The sequence below is a fragment of the Cryptomeria japonica genome, chromosome 10 (assembly GCF_030272615.1).
Source record: "Cryptomeria japonica chromosome 10, Sugi_1.0, whole genome shotgun sequence".
Classification (NCBI taxonomy): Eukaryota; Viridiplantae; Streptophyta; class Pinopsida; order Cupressales; family Cupressaceae; genus Cryptomeria; species Cryptomeria japonica.
The window spans coordinates 284,299,970-284,306,183 of record NC_081414.1 but is presented as its reverse complement, the minus strand read 5'-3'; the positions used below and the strand labels follow the sequence as shown (position 1 = coordinate 284,306,183).

The 6,214-nt window shown below is 37.2% G+C and overlaps 1 pseudogene; it reads left to right on the top strand.

Moving 5' to 3' along the window:
• The first annotated feature begins 2,464 nt into the window (after positions 1-2,464).
• On the top strand, positions 2,465-4,570 carry LOC131055593 (7-deoxyloganetin glucosyltransferase-like; annotated as a pseudogene).
• The last annotated feature ends 1,644 nt before the right edge of the window (positions 4,571-6,214 follow it).

Here is a 6,214-nt window from a genome sequence, read left to right as displayed (position 1 = left end):
CATCATCTATATATCCCTATCTCTATCTTTATCTCTCTAGCTCTCTCTCTATTTCTCTCCATCCCTTTTCCTCCCTGCCTCTCTATTTCTAGACATGGCTCCTATCTATCCATCCATCTCTCCTTCTCTCCCTCAGTATATAATTTTTAATCTAAATTAGAATTTTGGTTATATTTAATTAGAATATATTTAATTAATTTAAGTATGATTTAATTTAAAATTAGGTTAAAATTAGTATTAAAATTATATTGGCAACAATGAAGTTTGATATTAATGTTTTCATTATATCACATCAATATCTACAAAATAAAACAATTAAAAAAAAGATATGAAACTTATACATACGAAATTTATTTATTTAATAAATTTAAAGTTGTCAACTTATAAAAGTAAGGATAAATTAATTAGTTATCTCTCCATCCCTTAATCTACACCTCATTATCTCTCTCTACCTATCTCTCTTGTTCTCTCCCCCTCTCTCTCTATCTCCCCATCTCTCCCTTATTGACTCCCTCCCTATCCCCTATGTATCTCTTCATATCTACCTATTCTCTTCTCATATATCTTTATCTCTCTTCATCTCCCTCTCTTTATCCTTCCATCTCTCCCTCCCTCTCCCTCTTCCTACATCTCTATATCTATAAATATTTCATGTCTATCTCTATCTCTTCATATTTCTTCTTCCATCTCTCCTTATATCTCTATCTTGTTATCTCTCCATCCCTCTCTACTTATATATCTCTACCTCTCTTTATATCACTTCCTATCTCTATCTTTATCTTTCTAACTCCCACTCTCTTATTATCTCCCTCTCCCCCTCTTTTATTCTCTCCCTCCCTCTCACTCTCTATATATTTATCTCTTCCATTTCTATCTATCCATCTCTCCTTAATTTCTTTATCTCTTCCTCCCATCTCCATATCCCTCTCCCTCTCCCTCTCCATCTCTATATCTATCTGTTTTACTATCTATATCTCTTATCTCAATCCCACCCCCCCTCTCTCTCTCTCTCTCTAACACACACACACAAACACGCACACTTCCCCTCTTTATCTCTCCAGCTTTCTATCCCTATCTCTTCCTCTCTCCCATTCCAAACATAACATGAATGTATTGGTAGTGGAATCTTATTATCTTCCCAATTTAAAGGTTTTGTTTCAATCATGCATGGAACCCTATAAGTGAATGCATAGTTGATTTGAATTTATCACTTCTCCATTTATACTTTTGTTGCACAAACACCATCACTTGCTAAATGGCCTGCCAATTGACCTCATGTACTACACAAATGTATGCAATAAATAGACCAAAAAAATTTCTTGATGACCTTCCATACCTTTTCGGCGTACCCATTGCACACCAAGGTGCAATTGCTAGTTTATATTTATTGCATTTTGCAAAAGACCACAATTTTGCTATAAAAATTCATAGCCTACAAAATGAATCAAATGTCAAATTTAATTAAGCCTGAGGCTGTCAGTTCACAAGTGTGCATTAAATTATCTAATTTATTATCGCTTCAACTGGCCTTCTTTTGTAAGATGCAGCCAATCTTCTTCCTATATTCTCTTGCACGGCTAGAAATCACCAACAAACCTTTTAATTTTATTTGCACAAGAACTATGGAATTTTGAAGACTGCAAAGATTTAATTGTTGTTGAAGAATAATATTTTCACAAACAAAGAAACCCTAGATTGAGAAAGATCGAAAACCTATTCGTTGCCTTCAAAAGCCTAATGTACGGCAACATTTACAAGCCATTTTTTAAAACCGCAAAGATTTAACCAGGAAATATTTATACCAAGGCGTTTCTTTATATGAGATGGACAGTCTGATTTGAACATCTTAGTCTTACAAGACGATTGAAGATTTTTTATCCGTGAAGCCTGATTTGAACATCAACGATTGAAAATGTTTCTTAGCCTTACAAGACGATTGAATATTTTTGATCCGTTCATTATTTTCTCTCATTTTCCATATTAAAAAAAAAAAAAATTGCCATTGTCGTGTTTTGTGTGTCGTTATACCGTCCGCTATTAACTCCCCTGCATAGTCCGTTTCACAAATTCGTGCGATATTAGTCCGCCAGCTAATATCAGAGAATACCTAGCCTGATTGTCTTTTTAAAAGCTGGTCAAAAGAATTAACTGCAAAAAAGACTCTTAACCTTATCATTTCAGACAACTTGCTGCCTCGGTCATCGTGTTTGACAGAGATTGTGTGAAGGAAATCAAACGAGATTGCGTGCAAGAAATCCAATATTAATGGAAAGTCTCCAACAGTTTGAAGTTTTCGAGAATTAAACTTAGACGGTTTAAAATTGGTACCGGAAAAAATAAACGGCCTCAGACATGAAGAGAAACAGGTGGGGTTTCACCCCATATATAGCCTATCGGCTAAATATTTAAGCTTTTCGTACTCATATGGACAGTTAGAATCTTTAATAATTTAATCGTTGGAGTATTTCAGTAATGGACGTTTTTTCGGGAAATGGGATAAGTTGAAAGATGACCGAGTCAACACTTTCTCATCTGAAACAGATGTCAAATTTAGCCGCGTTCATCTTCAATCCAGATTCTCAGACATATTTGGATTGAAAAGCGGAAATAAGCGGAAATTTCTTATTAATTAATGGTGAAATTTCGGGTTTATACATGGATTTTCAGACATATTTGGATTGAAAAGCGGAAATAAGCACCTGAAAAGACTGGAAAGGAAAAATCATGGCTGGAGAGAGGAGACCTCATGCTGTTCTGGTTCCTTTCCCCGCCCAAGGCCATATCAATCCCATGATGCGGCTGGCGAACAAATTGGTTGAACAAGGATTTGTAATCAGTTTCGTCAATACCGATTACAACTATTTTCGTATTGCACAGGCCAACAAATCCATCGCCAATGGCTTTGATTCTCGGGAAGGTAAAAGTCATGGCGCTATTCGTTGGGTAGTCGTCCCAGATAGCCTTCCTCCCACCGATACTCGCACAGACATAGCCAGTTTGTGACATGTGACAGAAAATATAATCGTTTCATTCATCGACAATCTGATTGGGGAGATGAAAAAGGAGAACCCTCAGGAGAACATCTGTTTGATAACGGACTGCATGGCATCCACCGCGTTAGATGCAGCCAAACGCCACCGAATTCCAATGGCTGCTCTCTGGACCTCACTTACTGCCACCTATGCCATGCTCTATAATTTGCCTAATCTCATCTCCTCCTCTCTTCTCCCTTCAAATGGTAAGCCCCTCAATTCTCTTTGATTTTATGAAGGCATGGAATTTTAAGTTAATGGAGTAGTTTTAAGTTTGATTGCTTTACAGGAGTCCCCAAGGATTGTACGATGGTGAAATACCTTCCCTCCATGCCGCCTCTCTGCTCTGCACAGCTTCCTTGGGCTGTTGGATTCAATGAAACCCAGCAAGAGTTTATCTTCCGCTTCATTGAGCGTTACATGGAAAGAACGAGAGAGCTCAAGTGGGTGTTATTCAATTCTTTCTATCATCTGGAAGCCCCTATAATTGATGCCCTAATCGCCCAAGGAGCATCGGTCTGTTCAATTAGTCCCTGTATCCCTTCTGCCCGTCTCAATGGGGAAGTTCATTCAGAAATCACGGCGAACTTCTGGTCAGAGGAAGCAGAATGTTTGGATTGGCTAGACAAGCAGTCTCATAATAGTGTGTGTACGTGTCCTTCGGAAGTCTGGCAATAGTGAACCAGAGACAGTTGGAAGAATTTGCGCTGGGTTTGGAGGCTACCCAGAAACCGGTTCTGTGGGTTCTGCGAAGTGATCTCATGGACGGGTCAAGCGCTGTACTTCCTCCAGGATTCATGGAAGCCACCAAAGATCGGGCATATTTTGTGCCATGGTGTCCACAGATGCAGGTTCTTTCTCATCCTTCTATTTCTTGTTTTATCACTCACTGTGGATGGAATTCCATAGTGGAGAGCATCGCCATGGGAGTGCCCATGCTCTGCTGGCCTTACTTTGCAGATCAGTTTTTGAACTGTGTTTATGTGGTAGAGATGTGGAAGATTGGGCTGGCTTTTATTGCAGACAGCGATGGAACTGTAAGAAAGGGGGAGGTCGAGAAGGCGGTGCGGATAGTGTTTGAAGATGAGACAATGAAGACAAGAGTGATGAAATTAAGGGAGAAAGCAAAAGATGCAGTGAAGGGCGAAACAGGATCCTCTTCTGCAAATTTTCAAAACTTTGTGAAGGCGATGAGGGAGGAAATCTGTGAAAAATAACTGTTGTTCGAGGAGGCGTTGTTCTGTCCTGTTCATCGTCCTGTATGGCGCTACTTCCTCAATTATTTTCCCTCCCCTGCCTCCAGCTTAGTCTCTTCATAATTTAGTGTAGAGAATGCTGTTCTAATAAAGGCATAGTCCAACTTCTGCAGGGCGATCTTTATACAGAGATCAGAAAGTTGTATTCGGATTTTCAATTACATAATACAATCAAAAGTGCATTCAATATACCTATAGGCAATGCGCTTCTCCAACAAATGGATGGAAACAGCGTTTTGTCTGAAACCTCAATAGTAAGGAATATTTTGTATACTCAATTGGTTTTCATTGGCTCTCCTAAAATTTGAGTCATTTTTCGGTGCACTCTGATATGCATATTTAAAGATACACAGTTTATATTTAAAAACATAAATTGGAGCACATGGATTGGAGCAATGTGCTCTGCCCTGTGGGGTTAGCTAATATTTATCTTACTTCTCCTGAATGTTCAATTTAGGAAGGAGTTCACACTACTTTTGGTTAATCTATGGGGGAAAAAAATGTTTTCTAAGATTTGTTAGTAGAATTAGTTGGGTTTATAGGTTTTTTTAAAGAAATTATTAAATATGTTATTGTGTGAATGTTTAATTGAGAGTTCACTTTAATTAACAAGCGGTATAGTGCAAAGGAAAAAGGAAAAAATTGTATTAGTAATTTGTATGCTAATTTAGAGTTTTATAAACATGAATTGTCTATTGGATGTTGAATCTTATTTTCCTTTTTTTTGAGAAATTGTAAGTTTTTTTCTTAATTTCTAAGCAATTATGATAAATTTTAACTTTCTTAGATTTATCAATTCTTAATTCTAACATTTTTACAAGATAGCTTTAGTGGATATTACAAGGAATTATCATAGGTACAAGGATTCTACTATTTTTACCCTTTTAATGCATTTGTGTAGTTTTACTTTTTGTGATAATCATGTAGTTTTGTCCCACCAAAGAATATGTTACACTATATAGGATATCTAGATTTGAGCAATGATTGAGTGTGGACATTGGATAGGATACACATATTTTTTATTTGTATTTTCATTGATATTTGTCAAGCATTTTATGCCTTAGATTTCACAATGTAAGATTCGGCTATGAAGGTAGCCACCCATGATCTAGAGGCCTAATGAAAAGCACAAGAACAAGAGAGAAACAATGTGACAAGAATAAATTATATTGCTATCAATGATGCAATAGAATCAATCAATGGAATTGAATGAGAGTAGAAAGCAAACCCCTTAGTTGAGTATGCCAATATAAGACAGAGGACTGGATAAGATTATGACAAGCGTCTTAATCTTATGACATGATACATAGTGTGATAACTTATCACCCACTTCCGGTGGAAAAGAGGTGTGATACATCCACTAAAGGTAGATCACCAACCTATGGTGGAATAATGATAACATGATAAAACCATTAAAGGTAGAAGTTCCACATGAGGTAGAAAATGGTAATGTGATAACTACACTAAAGTGGCAGCTCCTAAAAGCTCCTCTTTGGTCCCTATATAAGCTTAAGTGGCATGTAATTAGGACCTAGGTGAAGAACTAACAAGGTACAAAACCTTAATTACACTAGCATCCCCCCTTAAATGCAACTTAGGGAGAGTGTAAGAAAATGCAAATAATGCAAGGTGGGTCCCGACAACTAGGCCTTGTTAGGTACAAGTGGGAAAAATGTCCTCCCCAAAAGAGATGAAAATATTAAATACTCTCAAAGAAGAATGAGAAGGACAAAACCCCACATGATGAAAATGTCCCCCCATATTAGAGAAGAAGAGAAACCATGCAGTGCACACTCAATGTAGAATCTCATGCAAGGCTATGAAATGTATCAATAAAGAACTACTAATTTCACTCTCACATCAACATAATAAAGATTGAAATCAAGGAGACACCTGCATGAACATCAACTAGATACTCACAAATTA